At 42.5% G+C, this 23,980-nt stretch overlaps 1 protein-coding gene across 3 annotated transcripts in view; it reads right to left on the bottom strand.

Moving 5' to 3' along the window:
• The window catches only part of LOC126234232 (cytochrome P450 9e2-like), a 91,957-nt gene extending 72,478 nt beyond the window's left edge, over positions 1–19,479 (bottom strand). For 2 of the 3 annotated variants that reach the window (XM_049942921.1, XM_049942923.1), the window contains exon 1: positions 19,426–19,477. The gene's annotated coding sequence lies outside the window, so the exon portion shown is untranslated. Of the gene's footprint in view, positions 1–19,425 lie in introns of all 3 variants that reach the window. The other variant, XM_049942922.1, reaches the window with a different exon arrangement.
• Positions 19,480–23,980: the final 4,501 nt, after the last annotated feature.

Below are 23,980 nucleotides of genomic sequence, written 5' to 3'. Positions count from 1 at the left end.
GAGGATGGCTCTGAGCACTATGCGACTTAACTTCTGAGGTCATCAGTCGCCTAGAACTTAGAATTACTTAAACCTAACTAACCTAAGGACATCACACACATCCATGCCCGAGGCAGGATTCGAACCTGCGACCGGAGCGGTCGCTCGGTTCCAGACTGTAGCGCCTAGAACCGCTCGCCCACTCCGGCCGGCCACGGAGGAGGAGATGGCACAGGAGCAGTAAGAGAGAGCAGGAGAGAAATATGGGAGGAGACAGCAGCAGCGGGACGGTACGAAGGAGACAGAGATTGTGGGACAGGAGACAGTGACAGAGAGACAATGAGTTGGGCTGAGTGAGCGAGTGAGAATCAACAATTGGAACTGGGTGGATATGAGCGACTTACAACGATGGAGTACTGGGCGTGAGCGAGTAACAATTAGGGGAGCTTTTGGGAGTGAGAAGTGAGTTTCATGTTAAAAAGAGTGCGAAAATGTTCACATGCCAAAATTTTTAGGAAAAATTTTGAAGGTTTTGAGAAAACAACTGGTATGCCACTTTTGTGTCAGTCTTTTAAACTGCAGGATATTCGCCTTTTTTGTGGTCCGGTGGTAGCATTATTCCGCTGGTTATACTCAAACTACGTAACGTTCCTGGAACCTAAAGAAAAACAGTGTAAAGTACTGAACATCACAAGGTGTGAATGTGTTGGAAACTTTTAGAAATATTAATAATGACAGTTTTACGTAATTTTAATCGCACTCTGAGCTTACTTTGGAATGAGGGATAAATGAAAAAGAAAGAGTTTCTTTGTAAGATGGACTTCTGTAAAACTATTGGACGAACTGAGTAAGAAAAACACAGCAGGTACCCTTTAGCTACGTTCATAACATAAAGTAACAGTTATTGGTGGCTGCCCTCTATTTTTGTCTAGAACCTTTTACCTATCATTTAAATTAAATAAATAGTCATACCTTCCATTAATAAATGTTTTATGATTTTATAATCGGAATGTTCGTTGTATATTGGCAGTTATTCAAAAATCACTCTTTGATGACTAATATGAAATAAAGTACCCTTGAAAATAGCTGCTGGGTCTACTAGTATGCTTCTGTCGTCTTATTTATATGCGACAGTGCATTTGAGGCAAACAATGTTGCACAAAGATTTCTTTCCAGCCGGCTTCCTTGAACTATTGGCACAGACCTCTAAGCTCTTGAGTGCAACTCTAACCGCAGTATACGACGCATTGTTCAACAGCCCAAGCATTGCACCATGTATAGGTTTTCGTCTGTCTTAGGAAACACACACAGCCTTAGTGCTGGGATTAAATCATTTTCCTGTTTTTTATTTATTTTGTGATTTTTATACGGATTTCTAACTGCATCTGTCGGTTGAAATTAAAAAACAAATCCTGTGCGTGTTGGCAATAAATGAGCAGTGAGTCGTACAGCGCCTAAACAAGACTATTATTTTCACTTGTCCACGCTGGGAAATAGCTTTGAAAAGGACGATAAAATAATGTTTAGAAAGTGTAATTAACAATCCAGCTTCCTTCGCTTCCTTCTGGTCTACCGTAGGTCATAATTTTGAAAAGAAGTTGCTGAGAGCGAACGGTTTGGGGTATTATACAGGGTGGTCAGAAACAGTCTGCAAAGCTTGTAAGGCCGACATGCAACGACGAATAGTCCGCGTAATTTAATATGGTGGTATAATAATTCACTTCTAAATTCTGGCAATGCCTCTGAAGAAAGTCATTTGGTCTGGTGACTCTTATTTCACAGTTTGCAACTGCTGGCCGAGTTTATGTCCAAAGGGTGAAAGATGGCGGAGGTCCGGTGATGGTTTGGCAAGCCGTTTCGTGGTTCTCCAAGAGGCCCATGGCTACTCTGCAAGCTCGCACTACTGCCAAGGATGTGACCATTCTGGCTGACGATGGTATAATGTTTGTTCCCTAATGGTGATGCCGTGTTCTAAGAGTACGGGGCCCCTGTCCACGCGTCTTCCAGGACTGATCCTGTGAGCACGAGGATCAATCGTCGCATCAACCACGGGCACCTCAATAGCCAGATCTGAGTATTGTTGAGCCTTGTGGTCCCATTCGGAGCGAATGGTGCGTTAACACTGTCTGCTTTCATTATCATTAACTAGATTTACCACTATTTTGTCGAAAGAATGGCACGAGATTCCCTTAAAAACCATACAGAACCTGTATGTGTCCATTCGGAGACGGCTGGAAGATGTTTTGAAATGGCAACAGATTTCCTAAACCGTATTAAGCAAGGTAATGTGTGTCTCTCGAAACACTAACACTTCGGCTACCGTGGTCACGGAATGACACACCATACGTGCACCAACAATTCAGAAATGCTGAACTGGCAGTAAAATGAATATATCAGGACGAACAATGTGTATCACTACGAAAGGGTAAGCCACTGTGCTCCATTTTACTCGTTCCTCTAGTGACGCTATTGTCAAACGGAGTAGTTACTGCTGTTCGTAATGGACACATGCCAAAGCCTGAAACACAATTGAAACGCTCGGGGCTAGATAATGGTAAGCTACATTAAGTAAATTTTTTGTGATCTCTCAAAGGCTTTTGATTGTGTAAATCATGGAATACTTCTAGATAAGATCAAGTACTGTGGTATGAATGGGACAGTGCTCAAATGGTTTAAATCATACCCAACTGGAAGAGTGCAGAAAGTTGAAATAAACAGTTCACATAATATGCAAAAAACTGGTGATTTCTCAAACTGGGGAACAAGGACGGGGTGCCACAAGGTTCGGTCTTGGGTTCTCTGCTGTTCTTAATATATATTAATGACTTACCATTCTGTATTCACGAAGATGCAAAGCTGGTACTTTTTGCCGATGATACAAGTATAGCTATCACACCCAGCAAATAAGAATTAACTGATTAAATTCTAAAGGATGTTTTTCAGAAAATCATTAAGTGGTTCTCTGCGAATGGGCTCTCATTAAACTTTGACAAAACACAGTATATACAGTTCCACACAGTAAATGGGATGACACCATTAATAAATATAGACTTCGATCAGAAATCGGTAGCTAAGGTAGAATGTTCAAAATTTCTAGGTGTATGCATTGATGAGGGGTTGAACTGGAAAAAACACATTGAGGATCTGGTGAAACGTTTGAGTTCAGCTACTTATGCTATTAGGGTCATTGCAAATTTTGGCGATATACATCTCAGTAAATTAGCTTACCATGCCTATTTTCATTCCCTGCTTTCGTATGGCATCATATTCTGGGGTAACCCATCATTGAGTAAAAGAGTGTTCATTGCACAAAAGCGCGTAATCAGAATAATTGCCGGAGCTCATCCAAGATCATCCTGCAGACACTTATTTAAAGAGCTAGAGATCTTCACTGTAGCCTCACAATATATGTATATATTCACTTATGAAATTTGTTATTAACAATCCGAACGAATTCAAACGTAATAGCAGTGTACATGGCTACAACAGTAGGAGAAAGGATGATCTTCACTACTCAAGGTTAAATCTAACTTTGGCTCAGAAGGGGGTAAATTACGCTGCCACAAAAGTCTTATATCACTTACCTAATAGCATCAAAAGTCTGACAGATAGCCATATAGCATTTAAAATGAAATTGAAAGAATTTCTGAACGGCAACTCCTTCTACTCATTAGATGAATATTTGGATATAGTAAGTGGGTAATTCCCCCCCCCCCCCCACCAAAAAAATTAAAAATATTAAGTGTCATGTAATATTTTGTGTAATGTAATATCTTGTATAGACACCTTTTATTAACCTGACACGTCCCACATCATTACAAAGTGTCGTATTCATGATCTATGGAAGAAGCACTAATCTAATCCTTTCAGGAGAGACACATGAAGGTTCAGCAAACTTCATAAATCAGGTGATGGACTGAGAAGTACATTTACTGTGCTACAACGTACTACATGTATTACGGCAGTGCTGTTTAACCTGTGTGCTGCGACGCCGTCGCGAGCCACGAATGACCGCCTGGGGCGCCCTGGATTTGTTTCGTAGCTGCAAAGAAGACAGCTGTGGGAAATTTCATTTCTGGTGTCAGCCTGTGTGGTCTCGTAGGAATTCCACCTTTAGCTGTCAGACAGCCTGCGTAAGCAGTCGGGTCACAACTGGAATTCCACCTTTAGCTGTCAGACAGCCTGCGTAAGCAGTCGGGTCACAACTGGAATTCCACCTTTAGCTGTCAGACAGCCTGCGTAAGCAGTCAGGTCACAACTGGAATTCCACCTTTAGCTGTCAGACAGCCTGCGTAAGCAGTCAGGTCACAACTGGAATTCCACCTTTAGCTGTCAGACAGCCTGCGTAAGCAGTCGGGTCACAACTGCGAAGACGAACAATCGCACCCTTAGCACCAGCAGTGACTGTTGTATTTTCAACCAGTTTTTATCACATTGTGACTTTGTTATAAAGTTGATAAAGGCGATAAACTACGGAAGCAAAAAGCGAGAAGTCGCTGAAGACTGCAAGGAAAGTAGTAACGAAGACGGGAAACGCATGTACAGAAAATACGACGATAGCTACCTAGATATTGGTTTCATGTACCCTGCTCTGAACAATGAAGAGAGTCAACAGCGTGTTTGGTATCTAAAAGTACTTTCTGTTGAAATTATATTACCTAACAATTAAGGCATCATTTAGAAAGTGTTGGTAAGAATGACGTGATCAAACCAAGAGAATATTTTTCTAGAAAACTGAGTGAAATGAAAGAACAAGAAAGTCATTATTTTCTAAGTAAGCGAGATCTCCAATAAAGCCTTTCTAGCGTCCTATATTGTAGCTTGCCGAGTAGCAAAATGTATGAAAGCTCATACGATTGGAAAAGAATTAATTCTACGGTGTGCTGTACACATGGTGTTTAGTTTGGAGTGTCCATGGCAAAACAGTGTTGCCCATTCCTACAACCGACATCACAATTAGTCGTCGAATTCAAGATTTAGGTGAAGACCATCATGACCAAATTATATAAAAAAATTAGAGGGGAAGATTTTGGCTTGCAGCTTTGTGAGGCCACTGATAACAATAGAGATGCTCATTTAATATCCTCATTTAATATCCTCGGAGTAGTGAAGCAACTTAAAGCACTCAATAAAAGCAAGTCTTCTGGTCCACACTGTTTACCAATTAGGTTCCTTTCGGAGTATGTTGATGCATTAGCTCCATACTTAACAATCATATACAACCGTTCGCTCGACGAAAGATCCGTACCCAAAGACTGGAAAGTTGCACAGGTCACACCTATATTCAAGAAAGGTAGTAGGAGTAATCCACTAAATTACAGGCCCATATTGTTAACGTCGATATGCAGCAGGTTTTTGGAACATACATTGTGTTCGAACATAATGAATTACCTCGAAGGAAACGGTCTATTGATACACAGTCAACAAGGGTATAGAAAACATCGTTCCTGTAAAACACAAATAGCTCTTTATTCACATGAAGTGTTGAGTGCTATTGACAAGGGATTTCAGATCGATTCCGTATTTCTGGATTTCCGGAAGGCTTTTGACACTTTACCACACAAGCGGCTCGTAGTGAAATGCGTGTTTAAGGAATATCGTCTCAGTTATGTGACCGTATCTGTGATTTCCTGTCAGAGACGTCACAGTTCGTAGTAATTGACGGAAAGTCATCGAGTAAAACAGAAGTGAGTTCTGGCGTTCCCCAAGGTAGTGTTATAGGCCTTTTGCTGTTAAAAAAAGCTCCGTCTTTAGGCCACAAGTGGCCCTTCCGGGACCGTCCGGCCGCCGTGTCATCTTCCGAGGAGGATGCGGATAAGGAGGGGCGTGTGGTCAGCACACCGCACTCCCGACCGTTAGGACGGTATTCTTTGACCGAAGCCGCTACTAATCGGTCGAGTAGCTCCTCAATTGGCATCACGAGGCTAAGTGCACCCCGAAAAATGGCAACAGCACATGGCGGCGGGATGGTGACCCATCCAAGCGCCGGCCACGCCCGACAGCGCTTAACTTCGGTGATCGCACGGGAACCGGTGTAGCCACTGCGGCAAGGCCGTTGCCCCTTTTGCTGTTCCTTATCTATATAAACGATTTGGGAGACAATCTGAGCAGCCGTCTTCGGTCGTTTGCAGATGACGGTGTCGTTTATCGACTAATAAAGTCATCGGAAGAGCAAAACAAACTGCAAAACGATTTAGAAGAATTATCGGACTGGTGCGAAAAGTGGCAGTTGACCTTAAATAACGAAAAGTGTGAGGTCATCCACATGAGTGCTAAAAGGAACTCGGTAAACTTCGGTTACACGATAAATCAGTCTAATCTAAAAGCCGTAAATTCAACTAAATACCTAGGTATTACAATTACGAACAACTTAAATTGGAAGAAACACATAAAAAATGTTGTGGGAAAGGCTAACCAAAGACTGCGTTTTATTGGCAGGACACTTAGAAAATGTAGCAGACCTACTAAGGAGACTGCCTATACTACGCTTGTCCGTCCTCTTTTAGGATACTGCTGCGCGGTGTGGGATCCTTACCAGATAAGACTGACGGCGTACGTAGAAAAAGTTGAAAGAAAGGCAGCACGTTTTGTATTATTGCGAAATATGGGAGAGAGTGTCACAGAAATGAGGATTTGGGATGGACATCATTAAAAGAAAGGCGTTTTTCGTTGCGACGGAATCTTCTCACGAAATTCCAATCACCAACTTTCTCCTCCGAATGCAAAAATATTTTGTTGACACCGACTTACATAGGGATGAACGATCACCACGATAAAATAAGGGAAGTCAGAGCTCGTACGGAACAATATAGATGTTCGTTCCTTCCACGCGTTGTACGAGATTGGAATAATAGAGAATTGTGAAGGTGGTTCGATGAACCCTCTGCCAGGCATTTAAGTGTGATTTTCAGAGTATCCATGTAGAGGTAGAAATTCTTCATGTAGATGTAAATGTAATTTGCTACGTGCCATTTATTGACGAATAAAGTAACAGAATGATTGAAGATCTGTTTTGTTATGAAATAAATTCAGGTATTACCGACAATGATTTGTTCGAAATAGAGGACAACTTCATGGTAGAAAATCAAATTAATCCGGCCTGCGGTGTGATTTTTATTCTGATGGCGCGCGATCCATGTCGGGGAGCTACAGGGGTCTACAAGCACTATTCGGACCCACTGCATTATTCATAAAGCTCTTGCTTTGTAATATTTGAGTACTGATCTAAATCAAGTACTACAAACTGTCATAAATGTGGTGAACTTTATTAAAACTCGTCCTCAAGAAGCTAGATTTTTAGACAAATATGTCACGATATGGGAGTTGAGCATGTTAAGTTGGTGCATAAGTCCGTAGTATTTTTCCTTAAGATTAATAAATACAACAGATACACATAAAGATACTTTAGTCATCCTCCTTCACCATTCACAACAGCTGGGGTAACTTTTCGATTCCGCGACGGTAGAAATCATCTAGTTTTGAGGCAAAGAACTCGTCGCGTCATGTTACGAGAGCATTTTCATCCGGAGCGGAAAATCCTTGAAGGTAGTTCGACAGAATGGGAAAAAGTTGAAAATATGGGGGTGAATACTGTGGGTGCTGAATGACTTCCCAATCCAATTCCTGCACAGTGTTATTTGTCAGTCTAGCAGAATGCGAGCGGGCATTATCGTAGAACAGTATAACTTCACGCACTCTTCTTGGTCGTTGTTCTTGGATTTTGTCTGCAAGACGCGTCAGTTGTTGACAATAAATGTCAGCAGTTCGTAGTCCACCACACTGTCGCTGTTCCACCTGATGCCAAACATTACCTTTTGTGAATATGCGCAGGTCTTTGTGCAGGGAGTGTCTGCTTTGTTTGGGCTCAACCATTCCGTTCTTTTCCTTATGTTAGCATAAAAACGAAACTTCTCGACACAGATAATGAAACAGGATAGGAATGGTTGGCGTCGTTCACGAACCAGCTGATCATGAGCGAACAGCGGAGCGCACGTGGCCACCCGCTGGTTTTTGGACTTGGAGCATGCTTTCTTTACCCATACGCCCGATTTTTGAACCTTCCCCACTGCATGCAAATGTCACTCAATGGTGGAATGATGAAAAATTCATCGAATTTGCCACTCCTCGAGTACATTAATGTGGATTGTTGTGGATTAATGCGTTCAAGCGATCTTCATCAAACCTTGAGGTTCTTCATGAACCTGGAAAGTCACTAATGTCAAAAGGATCCTCTTTGAAACGAGAAAACCATTTTCTTGCCGTGCTCTGTCTAATGGCATTAACCCCTGTACACGGCGCACATGTTTCCCACTGCCTCCGCTACTATCACCCTTCTATTGAACCCAAACAGAAGAATGTGGCGGAAATGTTCCGATTTCCCCACCTGTCATTCCAGTTTCTAGCGTCCACAACGCCACTAACTATCTCCAAATTACAAAATGACAACACTTAAACTCAAATAGCAACAGTGAAATACAAATAGAAAATGACAGCCGATAAATGCACCCATAGCATTCGGAATACCAACATGCAGAACAGAACGCTACAAGCTTACGCACCAACCTAATACATCTCTCTTATTTTATACCTGCACTCGTTGGTTTTCTAGGGGAATTTATTATCGCGCGTTTTTGAACGTATGCGAGAAGTCTGTTCTTACCTGGAAGAAGAAAATCATAACAGTGCGAAGTACTTTGTAGACACTGACTTTTCCTTAAAGGGTGCATAGTTTTGTGATAGATTTGAGAAGTTAATGTCACTGAACAAGACTCTGCAAAGAAATGAGACTCATTTAATTCAGATTATTGATAAAGTTTCGTCCTTCAAAAAGAAGCTGCTTCTTTGGAAGAGAAAAATCAACTACTTTCCATGTCAGCATTATATAAACGATAATGAGGTAGGCCTTAGGGCAGATATTGTTTTTCATAACCCTAGGACATTTATCCGGACTTCATGTACATTTAGATTTCAGTGGGTTCAAAATCCCTTCAGTAATGACTCTCCTTCTGAATTCAATACTGCAGAAGAGGAAGTTGATAGAATTTTCGTCAGATTCTTCACTACAAGTGACGTTTTCAAAACTGACATTGCCAAAATTGTGGTACTCAGTAAGAAAAGAGTTTCCAAGCTTGACCAAGAAAGCGCTGAAGGTATTATCTGCCTTCGCAACCTTCTATCTTGCGAGAGTGGTTTTCGACAGTGGCTGTCATTAAAACGAAGTACAGGTCACCACTTTGTGTGAAGAAGGAAATGAGGACAGCTGCAAGCAATTTTGTGCCAAAATTTGACAAGCTGTTTAACGAGTAGCAAGCTGAAGTCTCGCACTGAGGCGAGCAGTATTCTATACGTAACTTTTATACACTCCTGGAAATGGAAAAAAGAACACATTGACACCGGTGTGTCAGACCCACCATACTTGCTCCGGACACTGCGAGAGGGCTGTACAAGCAATGATCACACGCACGGCACAGCGGACACACCAGGAACCGCGGTGTTGGCCGTCGAATGGCGCTAGCTGCGCAGCATTTGTGCACCGCCGCCGTCAGTGTCAGCCAGTTTGCCGTGGCATACGGAGCTCCATCGCAGTCTTTAACACTGGTAGCATGCCGCGACAGCGTGGACGTGAACCGTATGTGCAGTTGACGGACTTTGAGCGAGGGCGTATAGTGGGCATGCGGGAGGCCGGGTGGACGTACCGCCGAATTGCTCAACACGTGGGGCGTGAGGTCTCCACAGTACATCGATGTTGTCGCCAGTGGTCGGCGGAAGGTGCACGTGCCCGTCGACCTGGGACCGGACCGCAGCGACGCACGGATGCACGCCAAGACCGTAGGATCCTACGCAGTGCCGTAGGGGACCGCACCGCCACTTCCCAGCAAATTAGGGACACTGTTGCTCCTGGGGTATCGGCGAGGACCATTCGCAACCGTCTCCATGAAGCTGGGCTACGGTCCCGCACACCGTTAGGCCGTCTTCCGCTCACGCCCCAACATCGTGCAGCCCGCCTCCATTGGTGTCGCGACAGGCGTGAATGGAGGGACGAATGGAGACGTGTCGTCTTCAGCGATGAGAGTCGCTTCTGCCTTGGTGCCAATGATGGTCGTATGCGTGTTTGGCGCCGTGCAGGTGAGCGCCACAATCAGGACTGCATACGACCGAGGCACACAGGGCCAACACCCGGCATCATGGTGTGGGGAGCGATCTCCTACACTGGCCGTACACCACTGGTGATCGTCGAGGGGACACTGAATAGTGCACGGTACATCCAAACCGTCATCGAACCCATCGTTCTACCATTCCTAGACCGGCAAGGGAACGTGCTGTTCCAACAGGCCAATAAACGTCGGCATGTATCCCGTGCCACCCAACGTGCTCTAGAAGGTGTAAGTCAACTACCCTGGCCAGCAAGATCTCCGGATCTGTCCCCCATTGAGCATGTTTGGGACTGGATGAAGCGTCGTCTCACGCGGTCCGCACGTCCAGCACGAACGCTGGTCCAACTGAGGCGCCAGCTGGAAATGGCATGGCAAGCCGTTCCACAGGACTACATCCAGCATCTCTACGATCGTCTCCATGGGAGAATAGCAGCCTGCATTGCTGCGAAAGGTGGATATACACTGTACTAGTGCCGACATTGTGCATGCTCTGTTGCCTGTGTCTATGTGCCTGTGGTTCTGTCAGTGTGATCATGTGATGTATCTGACCCCAGGAATGTGTCAATAAAGTTTCCCCTTCCTGGGACAATGAATTCACGGTGTTCTTATTTCAATTTCCAGGAATGTATAATAAAACCAAGGCATTCTACAAGGGAGCAAAGGAAACAACATTATTGGTCAGGGGAACCACGAACTCAAAAATGTTGTTTTCAAATGAAAAAGAACATTTTTAACTGCTGGGTACAGTCAAAAACAATACAGGGCTATTACAAATGATTGAAGCGATTTCATAAATTCACTGTAGCTCCATTCATTGACATATGGTCACGACACACTACAGATACGTAGAAAAACTCATAAAGTTTTGTTCTGTTGAAGCCGCACTTTAGGTTTCTGCCGCCAGAGCACTCGAGAGCGCAGTGAGACAAAATGGCGACAAGAGCCGAGAAAGCGTATGTCGTGCTTGAAATACACTCACATCAGTCAGTCATAACAGTTAAACAAATATCCACCAACTGCTAACTCCATTCGGCGATGGTATGCGCAGTTTAAAGCTTCTGGATGCCTCTGTAAGGGGAAATCAACGGGTCGGCCTGCAGTGAGCGAAGAAACGGTTGAACGCGTGCGGGCAAGTTTCACGCGTAGCCCGCGGAAGTCGACGAATAAAGCAAGCAGGCAGCTAAACGTACCACAGCCGACGGTTTGAAAAATCTTACGGAAAAGGCTAAAGCAGAAGCCTTACCGTTTACAATTGCTACAAGCCCTGACACCCGATGACAAAGTCAAACGCTTTGAATTTTCGGCGCGGTTGCAACAGCTCATGGAAGAGGATGCGTTCAGTGCGAAACTTGTTTTCAGTGATGAAGCAACATTTTTTCTTAATGGTGAAGTGAACAGAGACAATGTGCAAATCTGGGCGGTAGAGAATCCTCACGCATTCGTGCAGCAAATTCGCAATTCACCAAAAGTTAACGTGTTTTGTGCAATCTCACGGTTTAAAGTTCACGGCTCCCTTTTCTTCTGCGAAAAAAAAAAAAAAACGTTACAGGACACGTGTATCTGGACATGCTGGAAAATTGGGTCATGCCACAACTGGAGACCGACAGCGCCGACTTCATCTTTCAACAAGCCGGCCGCGGTGGTCTAGCGGTTCTAGGCGCTCAGTCAGGAACCGCGCGACTGCTACGGTCGCAGGTTCGAATCCTGCCTCGGGCATGGATGTGTGTGATGTCCTTAGGTTAGTTAGGTTTAAGTAGTTCTAAGTTCTAGGGGACTTCTGACCACAGATGTTGAGTCCCATAGTGCTCAGAGCCATTTGAACCATTCATCTTTCAACAGGATGGTGCTCCACCGCACTTCCATCATGATGTTCGGCATTTCTTAAACAGGAGATTGGAAAACCGATGGATCGGTCGTGGTGGAGATCATGATCAGCAATTCATGTCATGGCCTCCACGCTCTCCCGATTTAACCACATGCGATTTCTTTCTGTGGGGTTATGTGAAAGATTCAGTGTTTAAACCTCCTCTAACAAGAAACGTGCCAGAACTGCGAGCTCGCATCAACGATGCTTTCGAACTCACTGATGGGGACATGCTGCGCCGAGTGTGGGAGGAACTTAATTATCGGCTTGATGTCTGCCGAATCACTAAAGGGGCACATATCGAACATTTGTGAATGCCTAAAAAAACTTTTTGAGTTTTTGTATGTGTGTGCAAAGCATTGTGAAAATATCTCAAATAATAAAGTTATTGTAGAGCTGTGAAATCGCTTCAATCATTTGTAATAACCCTGTATTATGAAGCAAGACAGATAAGTTTCTGGCTTGTCACTGTACATCACCAAAGCCCCCCGTGAACCATGGACCATGCCGTTGGTGGGGAGGCTTGCGTGCCTCAGCGATACAGATAGACGTACCGTAGGTGCAACCACAACGGAGGGGTATCTGTTGAGAGGCCAGACAAACGTGTGGTTCCTGAAGAGGGGCAGCAGCCTTTTCAGTAGTTGCAGGGGCAACAGTCTGGATGATTGACTGATCTGGCCTTGAAACACTAACCAAAACGGCCTTGCTGTGCTGGTACTGCTAACGGCTGAAAGCAAGGGGAAACTACAGCCGTAATTTTTCCCGAGGGCATGCAGCTTTACTGTATGGTTAAATGATGATGGCGTCTTCTTGGGTAAAATATTCCGGAGGTAAAATAGTCTCCCATTCGGATCTCCGGGCGGGGACTACTCAAGAGGACGTCGTTATCAGGAGAAAGAAAACTGGCGTTCTACGGATCGGAGCGTGGAATGTCAGATCCCTTAATCGGGCAGGTAGGTTAGAAAATTTAAAAAGGGAAATGGATAGGTTAAAGTTAGATATAGTGGGAATTAGTGAAGTTCGGTGGCAGGAGAACAAGAATTTTGGTGGGGCGAATACAGTATCATAAATACAAAATCAAATAGGCGTAATGCAGGAATAGCTTTAATAATGAACGGGTAAGCTACAACAAACAGCATAGTGAACGCATTATTGTGGCCAAGATAGACACGAAGCCCACGCCTACTAGAGTAGTAAAAGTTTATATGCCAACTAGCTCTGCAGATGACAAAGAAATTGAAGAAATGTATGATGAAATCAAAGAAATTATTCAGATAGTGAAGGGAGACGAAAATTTAATACTGATGGGTGACTGGAAATCGGTAGAAGGAAAAGAGAGAGAAGGAAACGTAGTAGGTGAATATGGATTGGGGCTAAGAAATGAAAGAGAAAGCCGCTTGATAGAATTTCGCACGGAGCACAACTTAATCATAGCTAACACTTGGTTCAAGAATCATAAAAGAAGGCTGTATACATGGAAGAAGCCTGGAGATACTGACAGTTTTCAGATAGATTATGTAATGGTAAGACAGAGATTTAGGAACCAGGTTTTAAATTGTAAGACATTTCCAGGGGCAGATATGGACTCTGACCACAATCTATTTGTTATGAACTGTAAATTAAAACTGAAGAAACTGCAAAAAAGGTGGGAATTTAAGGAGATGGGGCCTGGATAAACTGAAAGAACCAGAGGTTGTACAGAGTTTCAGGTAGAGCATTAGGGAACAATTGACAAGAATGGGGGAAAGAAATGCGGTAGAAGAAGAATGGGTAGCTTTGAGAGATGAAATAGTGAAGGTAGCAGAGGATAAGTAGGCAAAAGATAAGGGCTAGTAGAACTCCTTGGGTAACAGCAGAAACATTGAATTTAATTTATGAAAGAAGAAAATATAAAAATGCAGTAAATGAAGCAGGCAAAAAGGAATACAAATGTCTCAAAAATGAGATCGACAGGAAGTGCAAAATGGCTAAGCAGGGATGGCTAGAGGACAAATGTAAGGATGTAGAGGCTTATCTCACTAGGGGTAAGACAGATACTGCCTACAGGAAAATTAAAGAGACCTTTGGAGAAAAGAGAACCACTTGTGTGAATATCAAGAGCTCAGATGGAAACCCAGTTCTAAGCAAAGAAGGGACAGCAGAAAGGTGGAAGTGTCGCGAATAGTAGACGATAGAATTAAAATCATGTAGGCTGTAGGCTGGAAAATTATTGCTACAGATCAAGCGAGGCGGACGTGACCAGACTATCTCATGTGTAATGTGTAATGTGTACTCGACTAACAAGAGCGGAGTATGCAGTATCACGAGGCTCAAGCACAGTTAGTGGCAACCCTTGGACACAGCAAACAGTGGAGAATGGCTAGTTCATCACGTAGGCATCACATGCTGCCGCGTGACTAGCCTACTCAGGGCTCAAAGTTCGGGGCTGCTAGAACCTTCTAGAACAAGTGGTGCCGGGTGCACTACCCCCTATAAAAGCGGATAGCCGCTAGATCGAAGGACAGTGATGGAGTGAGGTACCTAGGACGCCGGTCCACGTTAGTCGGCGTCGGGATGCTGCAAGAGTTGCAGGAGAGTATTGAGCACAGCAACAAGTAGGGACTTAGGCTGAATCGACGCAGCTGACACTTAGTCTGGTGCGCTCGCCTCTGCTGTATTAGGACTTAGGTTTGGGAAGTTAGGGATGGCAACTGCATAGCCAGATAGACAATCATTGGAGACTGTATATAGAATCTTATTCAAATCACAAGTGCCAGGGGTACTTCCAGTATAATCGTTCTATACATCGAGTGTTCATACATGAAGGCTTCCCTATGATCCTATCCGAATTCCGTACTCTAGCTCACCTTGCAGCCTTCTCTACAACGGCGCAGTGAGGAGTTGGCGGCCCACACCACCGAGACCTCATGCCAAGTAAGTTCTCTGACGCGCACCAACGCAGTCCTTCCACTCCCTCTCAGGACACGTCAGTGGGACACGACAGAAGGAGTATATAGAGGGCAATATTATGGAAATGGAAGAGGATGTAGATGAAGATGAAATGGGAGATATGATACTGCGTGAAGAGTTTGACAGAGCACTGAAAGATCTGAGTCGAAACAAGGCCCCAGGAGTAGACAACATTCCATTAGAACTACTGACGGCCTTGAGAGAGCCAGTCCTGACGAAACTCTATCACCTGGTGAGCAAGATGTATGAGACAGGCGAAATACCCTCAGACTTCAAGAAGAATATAATAATTCCAATCCCAAAGAAAGCAGGTGTTGACAGATGTGAAAATTACCGCACAATCAGTTTAGTAAGTCACAGTTACAAAATACTAACGCGAATTCTTTACAGACGAATGGAATATCTAGTAGAAGCCGACCTCGGGAAAGATCAGTTTGGATTCCATAGAAATATTGGAACACGTGAGGCAATACTGACCTTACGACTTATCTTAGAAGCTAGATTAAGGAAAGGCAAACCTACGTTTCTAGCATTTGTAGACTTGGAGAAAGTGTTTGACAATGTTGAGTGGAATACTCTCTTTCAAATTCTGAAGGTGGCTGGGGTAAAATACAGGGAGCGAAAGGCTATTTACAATTTATACAGAAACCAGATGGCAGTTATAAGTGTCGAGGGATATGAAAGGGAAGCAGTGGTTGGGAAGGGAGTGAGACAGGGTTGTAGCCTATCTCCGATGTTATTTAATCTTTATATTGAGCAAGCAGTGTAGGAAACAAAAGAAAAATTCGGAGTAGGTATTAAAATCCATGGAGAAGTAATAAAAACTTTGAGGTTTGCCGATGACATTGTAATTCTGTCAGAGACAGCAAAGGACTTGGAAGAGCAGTTGAACGGAATGAATAGTGTCTTGAAAGGAGGATATAAGATGAACATCAACAGAAGCAAAACGAGGATAATGGAATGTAGTCGAATTAAGTCGGGTGATGCTGAGGGAATTAGATTAGGAAATGAGACACTTAAAGTAGTAAAGGAGTTTTGCTATTTGGGGAGCAAAATAACTGATGATGGTCGAAGTAGAGAAGATATAAAATGTAGACTGGCAATGGCAAGGAAAGCGTTTCTGAAGAAGAGAAATTTGTTAACATCGAGTATAACTTAAAGTGTCAGGAAGTCGTCTCTGAAAGTATTTGTATGAAGTGTAGTCATGTATGGAAGTGGAACATAGACGATAAATAGTTTGGACAAGAAGAGAATAGAAGCTTTCGAAATGTGGTGCTACAGAAGAATGCTGAAGATTAGATGGGTAGATCACATAACTAATGAGGAGGTATTGAATAGGATTGGGGAGAAGAGAAGTTTGTGGCACAACTTGACTCGAAGAAGGGATCGGTTGGTAGGACATATTCTGAGGCATCAAGGGATCACAAATTTAGTATTGGAGGGCAGCGTGGAGGGTAAAAATCGTAGAGGGAGACCAAGAGGTGAATACACTAAGCAGATTCAAGAGGATGTAGGTTGCAGTAGGCACTGGGAGATGAAGATGCTTGCACAGGATAGAGTTGCATGGAGAGCTGCAGAAAACCAGTCTCGGGACTGAAGACCACAACAACATCACCAAAGATTCAGTGCCAATATTTGGCTTCACTTATCAAAAATGGCTCTGAGTACTACGGCACTTAACATCTGAGGTCGTCAGTCATCTAGAACTTAGAACTACTTAAACCAAACTAACCTAAGGACATCACACACATCCATGTCCGAGGCAGGATTCGAACCTGCGACCGTAGCGGTCACGCAGTTCCAGACTGATGCGCCTACAACCGCTCGGCCACAACGGCCGACTTTACAAATCACCATTCACTTTGCTCTCAGGGTAACATAAGATACTGCCATCAGTCAATTCAGGTTCTCCAACCTGCTGTATAGCCTCATACTGAGTGAAGACTAAAAAATGTGCACGATGTACCGCAGGTATATAGGGAAGCAGGTCCATTACGTCAGACAGTTTCTTATGCCTTACAGCAGGGATTCCCAGACTTTTTGTCATTGCGTATCACTTGACATTTTCAGAAATTTGGGCGTACGACGACAGCCTGTTCACGAACCCTGCGGTCGTTGGTGCGGGGAAGGGGGTGCGACTGACTGTCTCAGGGGTTCACTATCAACGGCCACGTTTCTTGACATTAATTTTACAAGAGTCTTGATGAATTGTGAGCTTCCAGAAAACTGAATCAGAGACTGGAACCAAAAATTTGAGCGCTACAGCTTCTGAAAAGTTATTCGGGTATCCATCCATTATAATACTTGTTTTTGTTATATTTCTCCTTACAAAAGAAAAAAAGGCAAAAATTACTAATAACATGAAACTAAACTGAAAAGTATTACAATGACAAGCTGCAATAACTATAGCAACCACTAGTGGTGTCGATAACAAGCACGAAAATGGTTTACAGTCAATGGGCTCCAGGTAAAGTCTTAGAAATTGTTCCATAATTATGGTTTAACTAAATGTTAGTATTATTTAAGAGTACTACATGTACTGCACATAATAACGTGCTGTAATATAGCCTGCTCCATAATTTCATAACCCTGTCATGGCCCTCTCAAAACAACTGGATTCCTTATACGTTCCACAATGCATTTTTTCAGCTGAATAAGTGTCGCTGTTTCTTCTGCATTCCATACTAAACCACAAAACTGACGTGCTGTCTGTTGATGCAATACGTAACAACAGAGTGTGTGGTGCCATCTCTTGGTCTCTTCAAATCCTACTCCACCAGTGGCTCGCCATCCTCTGTAGGTATTAACAGTGTAAAAAATCTCAATTTACTCAGTATGTGGCTTACCATTATCTAGCCCCGAGCATCAATAATTTCCACTTGATAATGGCCACACGGCTGAAATGACAACATTTGTTTGTGGAAATAAATAACTGTACTGTTAGAGACAAACATAATGTCGTTTACAAAATTTTTCATGACCGTGAAACCAGCTACAAGAAGTTAAACAGTTCCGGCTGTTAGTTCTTCAGTCTGGCGGAAAACATTGTAAAACAAATGTGACCTTAAACGTTTGCGTCAGTTCTGTAGGCATGTTCCAGCTGTCTAATTGATTAAAGCGATTGCTCGCAGTGATCATGAGTCCAATATATAAATGACATTTTTACCTCCTCTGCTAGTGAAACTTCTACGCAGAAGCATTAATGCGGAAATCTCCTCAGGAAATTGATAACAAGACTGTCCTTCGTGTTAATTTCGAATGTATAGTAATGCAAGTGATTTCAAAACCGTGATGGTTCAGTAAATTAAGAACCGATTGCTGCAATGGAAACGCTGCATACGTACCGTCCAGTGCGCAAGGAATCTTGCAGACAGTGGCTGTTTATCAGGGTGGACTCTGGACGGTTCCAGTAGCGAATGGTTTCATTCAAAATATATACATCACAAAGAAACGGTGGTCGTAAGGAGTGAATTAACAAAGGAACAAATGTTGTGACGGTAATCGCAGTAGCAATAATAGGAACAGTTGTTGGGACAGGGGTAAACAACTTTGTAGGATGTAATTTTTTGGGAACGTAACATGGAGCACATAACAATAATTATCATAAATATAATGATTATACAGAAATTATAGAGTTATGTTCCGTCTTTTAGTAATTGCCATAATAGATTGTGAAAGAAATACGAAATCCATTTAAGCAATTTCTAATCTCGTTTGCAGATTAACTACATTATTCCGGTATCCCGTCTAGAAGTTCACAACTGCTTGTCTGTACTGTGTCTGAGCTTTTGTAATATTCTCTCTTCGTATCCTCATAAGCTGCAATTCATATATCATTTTAAGACGTACCTAAGTGAAGGAAAGTAAATTTTTATCTTTTGTGAAGTCCACAACTTAAAATTATTCTGGAGGCAGTTCACAATATCAGAGCCCTCTTGATATGCTACCACCTCCTAGCACGTATCATCTGCAAAAAATTTGAAACTGCATCCAATATTATCTGCTAATGTATAAATATGTAATATGAACAGTGCTGGTATGCTGGTGTTGTGAGATTTCTATTGGACCCACCCAAAATTATTTCAGGGATTGTGGCTGCTTCTTGGGCCAGGAAAACGAGCAGCACTGTGCTTGTCACAACGTAACGACTCCAGTACGACTTTTTTTTTACGACAGTGGAATGTGGAATCCTGAATAAAAGGCTATCTGACGCGCACTTGACAGCAACTCGTTACCTCTGGGGATATCACATGTTAAGTGTGGAGCTGGGTTTCATATGATACAACTTTGCAGTTACGCTAGTATCGCGAAAGTCTGCTTATAAAAGACAACTGCATTAACATGTAGGCCACTTTCTCACTAATTTCATCAGTTAATCCAAAAACGAACTACAGAATGACATGAGCAGCTGAAATCAAAGTACAAAATGGGGGCTTTAATCACCGAACAGCATCAAACGATCGTGTACTACCGCCTTACCTTGCCAATTCGAACTGACGCTGTGTCACGCGACGCCGCTAGAGGGAACCTCCGTTAACGAGTATACAAAATGGCTGTCGTCACGTGGCTGCCAGACGTTAGCGCATGCGCAGTTCATCCACACGGAACAGGCGCGAGCAAGCGACGCAACGATTGCGAGTGGAGTGTATTCCGTAAGGAAACTGGGGCATTAGGCTCGTGTTTTATGAAGCAAAGTCGTTCGTATATGTGCCGTAAAATTGTTTCTATAGATGAATGTTTGCCTGTTCGGTACAAAATGAACTGTATACCTTGAGAAATATTCAAAGATTCTCATTTGGGAACGGATGTCAGCAACGAGATCAAGTTGCCAAAATAAGACTACACAAATTCTCCTAGAAAACTTTTAGCACATGTGTTTCCTGGTTCAGTATCAGTTGCTAAATCTTATAAAATCTTCTGTCTAAGCCTTCTTGTATTAAATTTAAAACTTGTTAATGCGAAACAGCCAGTTTATTACATCAGTCAATTGCAGTATGTCCTTTACGCTTTAAGCCAATGATGTACTGCTCCCCTGTTTTTGGAATGTTCAAGGAAGTAGTCGGTTCCCGAGAATAGCAACAGAGCTGTTGAGTAATGAAAGAGAACCTTGCCCCTGCGAATGAATACAAACAGAAGCCACAGTAATTTGTGAACAGGCAATATCTACAGCTTTTGAGGATATTATCTTATCAGAGCGAACCATAAGAACTACCACTAGATGCTGGAAGAAAAGAAGAAGAATAAAACAGTAATGTACTGAGTGAGAATTGGAAACAATGCGAAAACGTTACACGTTTTGCATTTGGTATTGCGTATCTTTTATTGGGGATGACCTTAGAATGAATCAAAGTGATATGTTGAAAAACAATTAAAGAAACAACTCTGAGGCACGGAGTACCATAAACAGTGGAGCAATTGATCACACAAAGATTTTACTCCCTCTAGAATGAAGTCTTCATCATCTACATCTGTGGATTAGGTTCGAGGAACCTATTCTAGCGTCAGCTCTTAGCTTCATCATTTCCTGGGTCGACCTAGATCCCTTACCCATTTGGGTATACATTACAAAACTTCTTTAGAATGAAGTATGCCAATGAGCTTCACAGGTGTGCGAAGCGTTTTGCACTCTTAAGTACTGTGGCGAAGAGACGAAGATCAACGATTGCCCAGAGGTCGCAACCTCACGAAAGATTTCCGTCTGTTCTATGTGAGAGTCAAGTTGATTAAAGTATTGTGGCAACAGCAGGAAAGACTACCTCTGTTATTTGCAGAAATACGCCAGTGAAAGTAGATATTTACTGTAAATGAAATTCCACCTGCACGATAGTGTCCTTTATTAATAATTCTGCGAATTTTGTAGGATTAATCGCCCATCTTCAGGAACTTTAAATGGACAATTACGGTTTGCAATTTTATATGATACTTAAAAGGTTAACATCGACAGCCTGTACCCCGTTACTCTAGTACAACATGCCGTATCGCCTTCTCAACACTTATTAACAAAAGAAATTGGAGATTTGGTAGAAACATTTACTTCATAACTGGCAAGAATAACTCGCAACACGAATAACTTTATAAAAACTTATATAATGGCTTGTCAAATGAAAACAAGACATACGGAAAAATGTAAGTAAACTCAGTTATTATTGGTTTTTTGTCTTGAGCTCACTGCAATTTAATTAAAGAAACTTACACCAGGCGCGTTTCGCTTTTATTTATATAGCATCTTCCATGGTTATTCTGCGAATTGGATACATACGTTTGTACATTTATGATTGTTTAGGTTACAAACAACGTTTTGTTTATAAAGTTGGTGTGCGAGTTACTTAGGGCGTTTCTTTACATATTCTCCAAACCACTGCTTCTTCCCTCCCAGCTAGCAGCGGTTGACATCTAAAAGACTTCGCTGCGCATATGCACTTCGCAGTTTTTGCCATTCTGCAGTATTTCTTGCGCTGCATTAGTTACACTTCACTTTTGTAAAGTGAACTGAAGTTACGTGTGTTTCTCACTCTGCACATTAACAGTGTTTAAGTCTCTTCATTTGTTTTCGTTCACGTTGTGTTACCAACCTGTGAAATTATTTTTTCATTAATTCATGTGTGCATGTCTGTGTGTCACATACTGGCAACACTCACGAAAACAAACGAACAGACATAAACACCGTTATTGTGTAGAGTAAGAAACACTCACAACTTTAGTTCAATGTACAAAAATGAGGTGTAAATATGCAGCGCAGGAAATACTGCAGAATGGCAAAAACTGCGAAGTGTACATGCAAATCAAAATATTTCGACGTCAACCGCTGCTAGCAAGGAGGGAAGAAGCAGTGGTTTGGAGAATATGTAAAGAAACACATTAATTAACGTGCATAGCCAGTTTACAAATAAAACTCTGTTTTCAACCTAAAACAACCATAAATTCATAATTGTATGTATGCAATTTGCAGAATAACCACGGAAGATGCTTTATAAAGAAAAGCGAAACGATTCAGGTGTAATTCTATTTAATGAAATTGCAGTAAGTTCAAGACAGAAAACCAATGACAATTGGTTTTAACAACTGCTGCGAAACGTGTCCTTGCAAACAAAAATACTAAGTACCGGTAAACAGTTATTTTAAAAGTAGTTGCCACAGCTGTTACCATAGAACATTTATCCCGCTGTGAACACATGCTTTTTTAAAACGTAACGGACGCACTATTCTGAGGCTACCTCCAAACCACTGTGATTTGAACCCTATAGCGCTAATCCGAAACACAATGAAACAAAAAACTGCAGAAAAAGCATTTTATTTTATGAGTTTAACTACCTTGAAACAAACAACCGAAGAATCTTTATCTGAGATTATCCAACATGATTGGATAAAAGCTTGCGATTACTTAAAGAAAATTGAAAGTGAAAATTGGCGCAAAGATTTAATGGAAGAAGCAATGAGAATACAATAATCAACAATGGTCTGGAGAGTGAAGATGAATATGTAGCACACAACGAAGACAGCGATTCAATGAAACAGATACAGCAGATGAAGAACTTGGGGGCCACCCCTCGTATGATGGACCGTACAGTATTCATAACCCATCACCAAGGTGAGTGCAGTTTTCATTGCATAATTGTAGTTTGCCGACTTTCCTTCCCTCCACAACCCCGACTACGCGCCGACTCGCTTTAAGCCGACGGAAGCGCCCTCTCTACCAGCTGCAGTAATACTGTGGCCGGCTGCTCCGTGCCTCTTCCCTGGCAGCACAACGCCACCAGCCTCCGCGTGAGCTTATCGTGTAGGCAACGCACAATGTCCACACTGCTGCTGGCTGCCTGGACCCGTCTGTGGGCGATATCGACGCAACAGGACACAGCTTTCTCATGCCAAAATACAGAAACTAGCCACCATAGATTAACCAACATGACAGTAAAATTGTACTGATGTGTACTGCACCACCTACAGTTGTACAAACACATGCCGGACGTCGGGTTGTTTTCGTGCAAGGCTTACACAGTGCAAGGACGGAAAGCGGCTGGACCAAATGTCATACACGAAAATAATTGTTTCGGAATACATGTCGATCCTTTGGAATGACAAGGTGTCAACTAACACTACATTGGTTTCGGAGAATTGATGGTCAAAGTCTCATTAACTCATTATTCAGTTGCCTCTCCACCTACAGTAGTGATTTTTTGATATGGTGCTAGTCAATGTTTGTAACAATGAACTGTAAGGCACATTTACAGAAACATTGTAATAAAAATGCAGCATAACTCTGTTAAACTTCCTACTGCCTCATTCTTTGTAAAACTGCTGCTGCGAACGACCTTTGGGGTCTAGTTTAGCAGGGGATACAACCAGTCGGCTTTCACCAATGACGTCAGAATTGGCCAGAGAGCATGTATTACAAAGATGAAAGAGCTGAGAAGAATGTTCAGAAACAAAGAAATGCAAGAGAGAAAAACTGTACTTCACATATATAAGGGCCAGTAGTATTTTCACGTTAACGATATCGTGTGTTTGTATCTTAGTATTTCTCCGCAAAATACAATAGAAAGAAATGAATGGAATATATTACTAGCAAAGAATACATCACGTTACATGTATGGCAGTTGTATCTCGAAACTCTTTCGAACTGTATTGCTTAAGTGCAGTACGGGATACAAGTTCAGCATACGTCGATTTCATAGTTTCAACGAGCATTGCTGTCCTGTTGTTCACTTGAACTATGTATCCACTGTTTCACTAAACCGTAAATGAAACACCGGATACAAATTAAAAGCTCATTCGAAGTGTGTTGCTTCAGTACAGCACGGAATATGAGTTTGTCATAAGTCGATTTCTTCGTTTTCACTAGCATTACTGTCCTCTTCTTCACTCGATGTATCCTCCGCTTCAGTAAACCTTAAGAGGAACACGGGATACAAATTGTAGATGTGTTGTTTATTTCGACTCCGCTATTACTAACAGTCTTTCCTTACGTACATATCAGTACTACTGATGACAGAAGGACCTACGTATGTAATATATGTATACCAGACTTCCGTTGACC

This window comes from Schistocerca nitens, chromosome 2 (genome assembly GCF_023898315.1).
Source record: "Schistocerca nitens isolate TAMUIC-IGC-003100 chromosome 2, iqSchNite1.1, whole genome shotgun sequence".
NCBI lineage: Eukaryota > Metazoa > Arthropoda > Insecta > Orthoptera > Acrididae > Schistocerca > Schistocerca nitens.
Note: the sequence above shows the minus strand (reverse complement) of the source record. Positions and strands in the feature narration are given on the sequence as shown.